Genomic DNA, 13,602 nt, shown 5'->3' on the forward strand with positions numbered 1-13,602 from the left:
GCCAGCTAGGGCTGTATGGTGACACCCTGGCTCAAAACAAAATTGCCTTCAGAGATTAAAGCTACACAAGATGATATATTATAAAACTTAGCTGTATCTCAAATTTTAAGCCAGAAACAATGCTCCTACAACACCAGTGCCCACTCTACTTAATACATATGCCTCACAGTGATTATGGTCTAGAGCCAAATGCTGAATTCTCAGTAAAATACAGACACCACTGACGATATTTTTTAAATGTACCCTAGTCTCTGAAGTTAATTCTAAAGAATAGTGCAGAATGGGCAGAAAAAGTGTGAAGTGGTGCTTTCTGGCCCTCTTGTAGAGGAGCATAGGAAATGCAGCTTGGCATCTCTTAATTGCTCTAAATACTAGGCTTGATCCATCTTAAACAATCCTGATATATAAGAGGAAGCTGACCTTGGAGGCTAGCAAAAAGCAGAAGTAGGAATGGTCAATTGCCCAATAGGCAGCTTGCCACACTAAAAGAGTATTCAAAGGAATCCCCAAAGACTGGCTAAATTAAGATCTTCGAAAACGTATAAAGATAAAGACTTGGTGACCCAGAGAGTATGGACAACAGTCATTTCCGACTTGGGCAGTTACCTATTATTCCAGGCATAAATGCAGGCCACCATTAATTCCTGTCACAGAACAAAGTGAAAGTGCTGAATATTTCTAGACCTTGATATCATTGGAAGAGAAGTTCTCATTGATGTGAAAGAAATAACCCAAGAAAAGGCAATACATAAAAAAAGGGAAGATAATGAAGAGGAACCAAAACCACTGTTAACAGAATGGAAATGACAGAATGAAGAAATTTCAGTTCAAAAACAAAGATATCTATTGAATCTGACAACTTCCATGCCTTTTGACCAAGCAATAAGGGCTGCTTCTCAGATGGATGAAAAGAATTCCCAGGTTCCAGATGCAAATTCTGATATTAACAATAAAAGTTGGGGTGTGATGATTGGTGAATGGGCACGTGTTGTAGAATATTATTTTAAGTTGTATTACTTTTGTTTATGTTGCATTTGTTTAACTCTGTGAAGCTGTGTTATTGTGCCTGTGTAAAATATCTGATGGTCTAATAAAGAACTGACCAATAGCAAGGCAGGAGAAAGGCTAAGCAGGGCTGGCAGGCAGAGAAATCTGGGAGGAGTGATCTGGCAGCCAGAGGAGGAGGAGAACTCCAGGGGCCAGTTACCCAGCTACACAGCAAGCCACGGAATAAGAGTAAGATTTACAGAAGTAAGAGAATGGGAAAAGCCCAGAGGCAAAAGATAGATGGGATAATTAAAGTTAAGTAAAGCTGGCTAGAAACTAAGCCAAGCTAAGGCTGGGCATTCATAATTAAGAATAAGCCTCCATGTGTGATTTATTTGGGAGCTTGGTGGCAGGCATCCCCAAAAAGACCAAAAACAAACAACAAAAGGCATGGGTGTTGTAATATAGTCAGTTAAGCTATCCCTTTTATCTTCTTGAAGACTGTATCTAAAACATGGCATCTATAAACGTAATTCATCAACAAATCATGATTTTTTAAAAAGTGTCCAGCAAAGAAGGAATGCTGTCTCTGGTAACCTACAGCTGATACCAAAAGAGTGAAAAATGGAAAGCTTTGCAACAATTCAAATAAGGCAAGAACACATACAGTGGGAATTTTTAGAAACTCTAACAAGTTCAATAAGACAAGAAAAAATGGTAGGTATAACATAAAAGGAAGAAATAAAACTCTATTTGTAAGCTAGGCATAATGGAGTATAGCTTTAATCCTAGAACTCAGGAGTCAGAGGCAGGTAGATCTCTGTGAGTTCAAGGGTGGCCTGATCTACAAAGTGAGTTTGAGGCCAGCCAGGGATGCCTGTCTCAAAAATAAAAATAAAAAAAATAAAAAAAAAACACAAAAAAAATTGAAACCCGTATTTATAGAAAACCTAACAATGTCTTGCCACAGTACAGTTTCCACAAAGCAAAAGAAAACATGAACCCACACAAAGTTGTGATGATTGATCGTAGTTCAGGCTCAAACTGAACAACCCAAATGGTTATCAATTAGTGAACTATGGAATACTACTCAATAATAAAAGGTAGGAGTTACTGACATTCACAACATAAAGATGAGTATAAAAAGCAGAGCAAAGCAGTCAATCACCAAGACCAGATTAACCCAGCAAATATAAAAGAGCTACTAGCATTCACCCAACATTCTATAGTTATGAAGCTAGGAATTAGTATTAAAAACTGATGGCAAACATTTTCAGACTTTAAAAATATACTTTTAGAAACCTCCCAGATGAGCAAATGAATTACAATGAAAAAGATAATATGCCAGAATGTTATACTAATGAAACTACATTTTGAAACACCCAACAAATGGAATAAATACAAAGAGAGAAAATAAAGAAAGGAGAGATATCTGGACTAGATTTCAAGTGGAAAAAGTAAAGCCTGAATAGTGTGTGAAAGAAACAGAGGGCTATCTATATCTGTTTGTGATTGCTCAAGCTTTCAAAAGAAAAGAACTAAGAAGGCTGACTATCTGTGGTGGAAGTCCAGAGAAAGGGATAGAAGCAAGAGTTTTCTGAATGTATCTTCTATGAATATGATCTTGAAATAATTTAAAGTTTCAACCACTCAAATACTACTAAAAAAACTTGAAAAATAACAAATTAAGTATATTCATATCAGACTGGTCCACAACTAATGAACTTGGTAAAATTAACCAAGAAAAAGGGAAAGGTTAGTGTGGTAGCATACACCTGTCATCTTAGCACTTGAAATGTGGAGGCAGCCTCTGCTACACAGTGAGTTTGAGACCTACCTGACCTAATGAGATGATGACATACAGGGGGAGGGCAAATGGGTAAACACTCAGATGGCTCTACCTCGAGTTCTATTAACATTCAAGAAAATGAATAAGTTCCAACCTTACACAGACTTCCAGGAAAGAGAGAAAGGGAACATCCCAATTCAATTTATAAGGCTAGCATTGTTAATCACAGTATTAAACTAGATGAAAACTGAGGCCAAAACTCAGTGACAAATATAGACACTAAAATACTACCAATCAAATGCAGCAATGGGCAAGAGCATATGCACATTGGGTCTGTCCTAACAGCACGAATCAGCTAATACTGCAATTTGACTAGAAAATATCTTAAAATAGCCCACTACGTCAACAAATTAAAGAAGGCATGTGAGTGTATGTGTCATTACCCTAAGCACAAAGGGAGTTGGTTAAAATTCAACTTCTGTTTATAACTCCCAAAATGTGTGTTAGCAGCAAATCTGCACAAAATTGAAGGTAAACTCAATCCTTGATAATGAAACAATGAAAACAACACAACTTCTCAAACATGGATCCTGGGCTCTGGCCCAGTCCTGCTGAATCAGAAGCTCCAGGCACAAAGACAGGGAATTTCTGCTGCTGCAAAAACCCCTCAGGTGATTTTGGTGCCGCTGGCTAATCAAAGTATAACATACACAGCAGCAGCCTGGGCATCGCCCAAGAGTTGGCTGCAAATGAGAAGACTGTACTATACTCTCTTGCTGCATGCAACACCCACTGAGGCAGAACCTGTGCTGGCCCTTGAAGTCCCAGTGACTCTTGACAGTGTAGTTGGAGAAGTGATCCTAAAGCAGGTACTCTCTCAGTGGAGCTGCATAATCCTGCAACCACAAGACGACTTTTCCAAATTGCCCATGCTGGTCTCACCCCAGATTAATTAAACCTGGAGTTCTGTGGGTGGGGTGGGGTGATATTGTGTTCCCCAAAATATTGTGCACCCTAATAAACTTATCTGGGGTCAGAGAACATAACAGCCACTAGATATAGAGGCTACAAAATGGTGGCACACATACCTTTAATACTAGCATTCCTAAGGCAGAGATCCATCGGGATCTCTGTGAGTTCAAAGCCATACTGGAAACAGCCAGGTGTAGTAACGAGAGCCTTTAATCCCAGGAAGTGATGGCAGGAAGCAGAAAGGTATTTAAGGTGTGAGGACCAGGAACTAGAGCCTGGTTAAGCTTTTAGGCTTTTGAGCAGCAGTTCAGCTGAGATTCATTTGGATGAGAACTCAGAGGCTTCCAGTTTGAGGAAACAAGTTCAGCTAAGGAATTGGCGAGGTGAGGAAGCTGTGGCTTGTTCTGTTTCTCTGATCTTCCAGCTTCACCCCAATACCTGGCTCTGGGTTTGTTTATAAATAAGAACTTTTAAGATTCATGTTACAGTGGGGCTCAGGCAGTGGGTATTTAAAATGCCCCAGGTAGCTCTAATGAGCAGCCAGCCTAGTAAACCACCAGTCTGCAGTATTCCTAAGGTGAGGAAATTTCTATTTTGGGACTTAGCACCCTCTCTGAAGAGCCAGGGAAAATATACTTACACACACACACACACACACACACACACACACACACACACACACACACACATTCCACAACAGCTCACTTTATTCTCCCCCACCCGATCTCTTCCTTCCTTCCTTGATTTATTTCTTGGAGACAGGATCTCACTATAAGGGGAAGGCTAGCTTAAACTCCTGCCTCAACCCCCTGAGCACTGAGATTACAGGTATGCACCACCACAACCATGTCCAGCACTGCCTTCTTAACACTGATACAAAGAGGCCCCATAGCCAGGTGAGCTCCACAGTTGTAAATCCTGAAGTCACAATCCCCTGGTTCAGATCCTAACGCTGCCACCTAAAAGCTGTAGACCTAACCTTTCTGAAAGAAACTTGGCACTTATATTAATTATTTCACCCTCAAGGGAGACATTATGTAAAAGCAATGGGCTAAAGGCTTGGCAAAGATTAAGGCTAACATTAACATAAGTTATTACTGGGCAGCTGGTTGGACACTAAAAGCCAACCTGATGAAATCATCAGCAAATCAAAGCCAAAAGGTATCTTTCAATACCCTACTGTCCCACACTGTAGCAACTGGCACAAGCAACTCTACAACATGCACCATGTAGCTAGTTGAAATGGAGATGTCCTATAAGGAAAATACACAAGTGATTTTCAAGTCGAGTACAAAGAAAGGGCAATGCTTTGTTAATTATTAAGGTAATTATATGTAAAAATGATGCTATTTTATATATACTCATTACACAAAATATGTTAAAATTTATTTTGCCTGTTTATTTTTTCAATATAGCACACTTAATTGGTTAGTGTTTCAAAGACTTGGGAAACCAGGGTATGACCAGGTATTCTATCAAGTATCTCAGACTTCATTTACATAATAGGCTGCTGGGAATGTCTTTCTGTAAGCTGTGAATGTGTTGCTCTGATTGATTGATAAATAAAACTCTGATTGGCCAGTAGCCAGGCAGGAAGTATAGTATAGGCGGGATAAGCAGAGAGGAGAATTCTGCGAAGTGGAAGGCTGAGTCGAGAGATGCTCCCAGCCGCAGCCATGAGAATTAAGATGTAAAGTACCAGTAAGCCACAAGCCACGTGGCAACTTACTGATTAATAGAAATAGGTTAAGATATAAGAACTAGATAGCAAGAAGTCTGGATGGCCATACAGTTTTCATTAATATAAGCCTCTGTGTGCTTACTTGGGTCCAAACGGCTGCAGGACTGGTTGGTGAGAGAGATTTATCCTGACCACAGGCCAGGTGGGACACAGGAAAACTTCAACTATAATAGGTACTCAGGGGACACCTGAAAATGCAAATTCTGCAGGGGTTCTTACTGCATCAGTTACAAGATCTCAGGAGCAGCTGCTGAGAGTTGAGGGCATCCAGGCAATCTTTGTCAACAAAGGGAAATTGTTTGATGACACAGAAATGATTGGAATCTCTGGGAGGAATTATGGTGATATACTATGTTCCCCAAAATATTGTGCACTCTAATAAACTTATCTGGAGTCAGAGAACAGAACAGCCACAATATTAAACATAGAGGTTAGGCAGTGGTAGCATATGTCTTTAATCCTAGCATTTCAGAGGCAGAAATCCATCCAGATCTCTGTGAGTTCAAGGCCACACTGGAAACAGGCAGGCATGGTGACTCACGCCTTTAATCCCAGGAAGTGATGGCAGAAAGAAGAAAAGTATATAAGGCAGGAGGACTAAGAACTAGAGCCTGGTTAAGCGTTTAGGCTTTTGAGCAGCACAGTTCAGCTGAGATTCATTCTGGATGAGGACTAAGAGGCTTCCAGTCTGAGGAAACAGGATCAGCTGAGGAACTGGCAAGGTGAGGTGGCTGTGGCTTGTTCTGCTTCTCTGATCTTCCAGCATTCACCCCAATACCTGGTTCTGGGTTTATTTTTATTAATAAGACCTTCTAAGATTTGTGCTACATCTGGCACCCAACATTCGTAGTACAAATTCATGAAAAAGCCGCTTGCCTGTGGCCTTGTGGGTCCCAGCTCAGACTGAACTACACATTGCCATTTGTGGTGGCACATGCTGTTTGGATTTACTGAAGGAGGCAGAAGCAGGAGGATCCTGAGTTTGAGGCCGGCCTAGAAGGCTTGCTACGGAGAAGCTTTGGTTGGGAAGGAGCCACGAATGGTGGCAGTGGGACCATGGAGACAGCAGCTGCTGATCTGAGTTGCTGGCTCCTTATCATCAAGTTGGTGACTGCGGTGATGCTGCTACCAGAGACAAAGGGTTTACTGCTGCTGGTTCAGAGAAGAATTGCCAGGACCATCGTGTTACAAGAAAGCATTGGCAAAGGTCAGTTTGGAAAAGTTTGGCAAGACAAATGGTGAGGAGAAATTGCTGTGAAAATTTTCTCTTCTAGGGAAGAACATTCATGGTTCTGAGAGACAGACATTTATCAGACTGTGATTGCTCCAAACTACGGAGGAAGCACACACACACAAAAAAAAATCTTCAGGGAACCATGACTATGCCTAACAGCAACTTTGAAATCTTCAAAAGGATGATGGGATGATTCCACATGGACTATGATAAAGCCATTAAGCTGATTAACACCACGGAAAGATTGACTTTGGACTACAAACTGTTCAGGTCAATTTCAAAATGGCTAGCTGAGCTGATTCAGATTCATAGACAACTCAAGCAAGGACTTGAGATAAGCCCTACATTTTCCCATTATGCAGATACTTGACAAATGATACAACTAACTCTCTCAGGACTTGACAATTAACCCAAAAATGTTCTTTTCAGGATTCCCCTAAAGATGTCTTCACCCCCAGAAAGCCGGAAGTAATATTAGGAAAACAATGTCCACATTCCCAAGAGGTGGGACGGGAGGTTTTTGATTGTTTAATGAGTTAGGGATATTGTCATTGTTTATGATGGTTGGTTACAAGTTGTTAGTTGTTAATGTCCTGCAGGGCTAGACTCAGTCTCCACTCTATACCCGATCTTAGCTGAAAGACTGAAAAGCAAGAAGCTATCATCTTATACTTAAAAAGCCACCAGACTTTACAGAAAGAAGCCCTGAGGTAGAGGACATTTCCAACAAGCCCCTTTGATGGAGGGTGAGACACGTGCTTTCTCACATCCCCAACCACTGTCACGCACAAGGAACATCTCAGAACCAGGAAACTCTAAAATTATATGGTTGCTGCTAGTGACACAGACAAGTATGAAGGGCCTACTCTCCTGAGGTCTTGCAGCAGGTTGTTACCCTTGAACAGCTCTAACTAGGAGGTAGACTGTGAGTCAAAGGCAGGGATTACTGTCATATACCTACAGTTCTTAGTTGAACAAAACAGCTGGGATCACTTCTTTTTTTTTTTTTTGGTTTTTCGAGACAGGGTTTCTCTGTATAGCTTTGCGCCTTTCCTGGAACTCACTTGGTAGCCCAGGCTGGCCTCGAACTCACAGAGATCCGCCTGGCTCTGCCTCCCGAGTGCTGGGATTAAAGGCGTGCGCCACCACCGCCCGGCAAGCTGGGATCACTTCTTGGCAATATTGAAATCAAATGAAGTCCCTTTTCTTCTAAATCTCCACCTAAGCAATCTCAGGGCCATAAAGAAATGTAAAGGTCAACAAAGGGAATTTAAAGCACCACCATCCAATGCTAGGAATGTCCTCATAACTCATCTCTGTCCCAGTCACTCCCACAAAGAGGAAGGGATGATACTGATGGACCAGTGTATTCCATTACAAGGCTCAGAAAACAAAGTGCTTCTGTCTCACCAAAATTTCAAGGATGTGACATCAAAATCTAACCAATTATCACATGCTAAAGAAAGGGCACCACAGTATGCTATTGAAGTATGTACAATGGGATGAGAGCTGAACATCTTACAAGCAAGTTAATTTTATTTTCATTTTTAATTATTACCCTTCAACTTCCCTTAGCCCTTTCCTATCCCAAACAAATTTGCAAACAAAACAAAAATGAGCCTACACTCATGACAGAGTCCAAATTTCAAGAAGCTGGGAAGAAAAGGATGGCAAAGCATGCATGAAATCTCTCCCAATGCTTCATTCAGACTTTTCTGATTGATCCACTATCAGAACCCAAGCAAAAGGGCTAGGCACAGGTTCCACTTCTTAACCTCGTTAAGGAACATGATCTGTGAGCATACAGTAAGCTGATTAAAATCAACATGCTCAAACAAATCTAAGTTGCCACTCCTCTGAGTAAAGTCAACAATATTTACAAAATACCTACTAGGAGCTCTGGGCCAGGTTAAGTTTCATAGACATTGTATAAACCATCTTGGACCTCAGCACTCCTTCTTACATAAAAAACAAAAACAACAACAAAGAAATTGAAACATGCAGGGGTTACCTGTCAAGTCCAGCCAAGAAACCACAATACTAAAAATACTGTAAGTATAAAAATATAGCAAAGTTCCTTGTGGAGTCATCTTGAGATACTGAGAAACCAAGCCAAGTGCCATGCAAAGGGAACGCCAACCTTATCAATCACAAATAGGGCCTGTCATTTACACATAGGGTGTGTGACAATGATCTAGGGAACAATCCCATCTTTGAATCTTTTCACAAGATCATAATGACTTTTCATCCTCACATGGAATCATGGGCCTCCACTCTAGTCCTACTGAACAGCTGAGGCCTGGTCTTGACTGGGAAGAGGAAAGCCTTCTATGCCTATACACTTGAATTAGAGTTGAGTAAAACTCCATGACACAGGAGTCACTTTGGTACTGCTATTTAACTATTGGCTACACAGTGCTACTGTTTTAGGAATGAATGGAGTGGAAACTCAAAAGGGATACTATTGTTCCAGGTCATCAGGAGCATCACAATGAAATACTGCATGCATCAAGGCTGACAAAAGAGGGAGCTGAGGCAAAGGCTACATCCACAGCTCTAAGTCAGGAAACAACCAAGAACAGGAAGGCAGACAGTCCTCTTAACACCAGTTATCCAAATATCAATGGCTAATGTAATACTTTAGTGCAATCATAATAATGCTGTATGGTTTACAAAAGGTTCTAATGCACATTTGAGTCCCATTAGGTCTTTGGAAGTTTAGCAGGGCAGGTTTTATTACCTCCATCTTCCAAACAGAAGAGCCACCAGCAACAAGGTTAAAATAACTTATCCAGAGTCACACAGCTACAAGAAACTGGGACCTCAATTTGTGTCTAGAATCCAAATGCAAGTACCTCTCCACTACCTCACATGGACCATAAGGCTCATTTAACATTCCTTGGTCCTCTGGAAGAAATAGCAAGAAAGCACTGTATACAATGCCAATTCTCTACAGAGATGCGTCCATATTCTTAAAAGGAATGAGACTGCTGTGGTATTCTGTGTGGAAAAGGTACTGACAGCTCTGCCAATGAAAGACCATCTCCTAACTACAAAGCATAGGAACTGGAAGGCCCTTCCTGCTGTTACTGTTTGTGGTAACAAGCAGAATACAACTCCAAGTTAACCTTCACTTCACATAAGAAAGGGAATTTAGTACCTCAAGACTTGCAGACACAGCTACCACTGCAATCTGCAATTAAAGGCTCACACCAATAATAGAAAGCAAAGCTTTGTCTAGAAAATTCAACTTACTGGATTTCCAAGGTTTATTAGAACATTGTTATTCTCATTTTTAACAAAAAGAAGTATCTAAAGCTAGGTGTGATGGCCCATATATGTAATTCAAAAGAGGCTGAGGCAGGAAGATTGTCCTGAGTTTGAGGCCAGACTGGGCTATACTGTGAGGGCCTTTTTCAAAACAACAAAACAGAACATAACAGAAAGGGGTTCCAAGCAAGTCAACAACAGTTAACTTTCCTTGAATGCTTACTATGTGCAAGACTCCTGTGAAGCACTAAATGTAGAGGAATCACTGAGCCCTCTCACCAACCCTTTGAGAAACTATCATTGTTTTCATTTCTTAGATACAGAGACAGAGTTAAGAAGCTTGCTCACATTCACTATGGCTTCTAGACTTCTCAATCCTGAGTCCATACTTTCTAGGCAAATGACAGTCCTTGCCCCTCTGATATCTGCCAAAAAGGAATAAATGAACTAAAAACCAAGAAATAAGGAAATTAGAACTTCCAAGAGGTCATAAACAGAATGAAAAAATAAGGAATAATGAATGACACCATTATGCTATTGTAAAGTTGGATAATCTTTAGAAATAACTAGAAACTTTAGCCTTTGTAATCATCTGGCCACTGGTTAAAAATGTCACCTAGGGAGCCTTTAATAGTCTCTGCTTTTCTCTTTATTTTTGATCCTCTATAAATCTAGAACCATGTGTTTGCAATGGTTTCTATAGCAACTACATTTCATTAATCCTCTTCTCATTTTGAAACAGTATGACAGTTTTTTTTATAACATTAGTTTTCAGGAATCACATTGTTTTGAAAACACTGAACATACTGAATATTAAAAGTGGTGGTACTGAATAGATGACTTTTACAGTGACTTTTTGTTAATGTCATGTTATTAAGGAGTGCTCTTGTTCCTCAGGTCTTCAGTGCTTATTTATTCTGGAACTATTTCAAAGTAAACTAGCATCTCTACAAACCAGGCAACACACAGAGATGATCATTTCAGTTAATAGGTTCACAGTACAAGCCTAAACACAAGAATAGAAACCCTCGTGCAAGGTGGCTGAAAGTCCAGCAGACAGTGGCAAGAAATTACTATGTAATCCTGACTTCACTAGAGACTTCTGTACTTAACAGTGATCTAACTAGGGAGACAGAAATTTACTTGAAAACCATCACTCTAAGTGTTTTAAATTACTATTTGCCACTGAAGGGGTAAATACAATGAAAAATGAAGCTGTGATAAACTTCTCTAAGAGGCACTCGGAGAAATGATCACTCCATAGAATGAATCTCTTGGATTCAAATATATTTCATCTTCAATATGTTTGTTTTACTGAAGTAACAACTATTAAAAACTAGAAATTCAAAGTGATGACAAAGGCACTCTCAATTGTGTCAGCTTGTTTTACTGCCATTGTACGCTTTCCAAGTTTATTTTTTTAAAACTTACCTCTGCTAATAAACATATACTGCTTTTTTTCTTTGTCTGACACCCCTTTTCAACTCCATAAGACCTTAACTGTGTTTCCCTGTTGTTGTCCTGGTGCTTAGGCCAGACACTGCAGGTACACCATAGGTAAAGTTGAGAAATATAAGAACTTTAAGGAGACCAATCATTTAATGAGAGTACTAGAATCTATAATCCCACATAATTGTTAGCTACTTTTGAACACTTCACAAGCCTGCTATATGGACAGGGCCACCAGTTTGAATCTCTTCCAATGTATGGGATCTCCTAAAAGCTAGATCTGATCCTGTAAAATGCCAAAAGTCCTTTTAAGTCAAATATGATAAATACACAGATCCTTCCAAGCATATGTGATGGATGAAAAGTAGGTTAGTAAACTGGTTTTAAAGAAAATTAAAAAGGGGTTGACCTGTTGTAAAACTTCAGTCTTAGTACTCTAAAGTGGATACTTCACAATGAACAGAACTGATAGGAGGAACCCAGACTAGACAGACACCGAGAAACCCCCCAGAGACTTGGCTTGTCACATCAGTTTTGCCATCAGGTTGCCTAAAGCCCATGTCACATTAACCTCTTCTGGGCCTCAGTTCCCCCATTCAGGAAACAACTGAATGTCAGTTCTAAAATGCTCCGATTCCACTCTTTCGAAGATCTGGTTCAGACACCCCTACAACCCATTTGTTTCATACCTCAAACGCGTCCATCAAGCCTGTAATACATTTTTCGCAGGAGATTCACTTAGGCAAATACTAAAATTAGTTTTCACTTCTTGAGCTCAAAAGACAGTTAATGGAGGCAACCAAGCCAAGAGCCCTTGCTAGTGACTGTTCACACTTCCGACTGCATATCGGGAACTAACCGTTCCTTCTTAGATATTCTCTCACTGTTGCAAAAACAGATAACCCCGTGTATGACACAAAAAACACTGGCCTAGAGCGATAAAGAAGGGTTTGTAGCCAGTGCCAGGATGCCCCCACTCGGCAGTTCCAGGGGGAATGAGGCCGGTGTCCGCCTGGTAGTCAGGGCCAGGGCAAGGAGCGGTCGCTAGGAAGGCAGGGCAGGGCGGTTGTCCTGCAGGCTCGCCGCCCTGAGACAGGGAAGCAAAGTACTGGCAATAGTTTCGACGAACCTCAGCCCTCCTTGATTCTGTCCCAACCTTCGCCAGCCGCTACCTGGGGACCTCGGGCAAGGAGAACTTGAAAGCCAGAGGAAGGCACCTGCCGGCGGCTCCCAAGGCCTCAGCCCTACCTCGCTGAAATAGTCCAGGCACTCCCGAGTACCCCACCCCCACCCCCGTGGGGGCAGCCAGGCCCCTAGCGACTCGCCCGCGCAGGTAGTCCCTACTTCCTACTATAGACTCCCCGCAACGCCCCGGCCCCTTGCCAGGCCAGCTGAGAACGCGAACCCACCTCAGGCTCAAGGAGCCACCGGAGTTGCCAGGCTGCTAGGCTCTGAAGCCCCTCTCCGCCCCCTCCACGCTCGCCCCGCCCCCGAGCCCTGAAGTGTGTGTGTGTGGGGGGAGAGACAGGCTGGTGTTGCCTTTCCTCCTCCCAGCTCTCATTGGCTGGGCCTGGACATGTGATATAGGGGTGGGAGGAAGGTGCTGCGTGACCTTAGTAGCCTCTTCTAGCTTTTCACGGGTGAGGCTGCTGGGAAACCCTGTTTGACGGGTCTGGAGCGTAGAGGCATCTGGGAATTGTAGTTGGTAATTGGTGCTGGGAATGGGCAGGGCCAAGACACCAGGGTCCACCCCTATAGGAAAATTGGAGTTAGTGCCAGGCAGAAGACACTGGGAAGCTTAGTCCCAGTACTTTAATACTGGCTCTCAATACGTCTGTCAAAAAAAAAAAAAAAAAAAAGTGGGAGGGATATAGAGGGAAAATTGTTCTAGATTAAATTGTAGCATATGTCACAAAGTTGAACTATTATTGAGTGCATGAAGTAGAAACTTATCACTGATTCTGGAACAATAGCTGCAACTCATAAACCCACAGTATAGCTGAGGGTGTATCCCATGCTGTGCCAGCACCTTCCCAAGAACACTACTGAATCAGTAAAAGGAAACAGGTCAAAATTACTTCTGCTTTCTGAGGTTTTGGTCAGATGACCACTGAAACAGTAAACAGAATGTAAAAGCAGGGAGGGGTGCAAATTTAAGAA

At 41.6% G+C, this 13,602-nt stretch overlaps 1 protein-coding gene across 8 annotated transcripts in view; it reads right to left on the minus strand.

The window, feature by feature from the left end:
* The window catches only part of Mtm1 (myotubularin 1), a 139,221-nt gene extending 126,221 nt beyond the window's left edge, over window positions 1-13,000 (minus strand). For 7 of the 8 annotated variants that reach the window (XM_076562102.1, XM_076562104.1, XM_076562103.1 and 4 more), the window contains exon 1: window positions 12,852-12,962. The gene's annotated coding sequence lies outside the window, so the exon portion shown is untranslated. Of the gene's footprint in view, window positions 1-12,851 lie in introns of all 8 variants that reach the window. The other variant, XM_076562100.1, reaches the window with a different exon arrangement.
* Window positions 13,001-13,602: the final 602 nt, after the last annotated feature.

The sequence above is a fragment of the Peromyscus maniculatus genome, chromosome X, assembly GCF_049852395.1.
Source record: "Peromyscus maniculatus bairdii isolate BWxNUB_F1_BW_parent chromosome X, HU_Pman_BW_mat_3.1, whole genome shotgun sequence".
NCBI classification, from domain to species: Eukaryota; Metazoa; Chordata; class Mammalia; order Rodentia; family Cricetidae; genus Peromyscus; species Peromyscus maniculatus.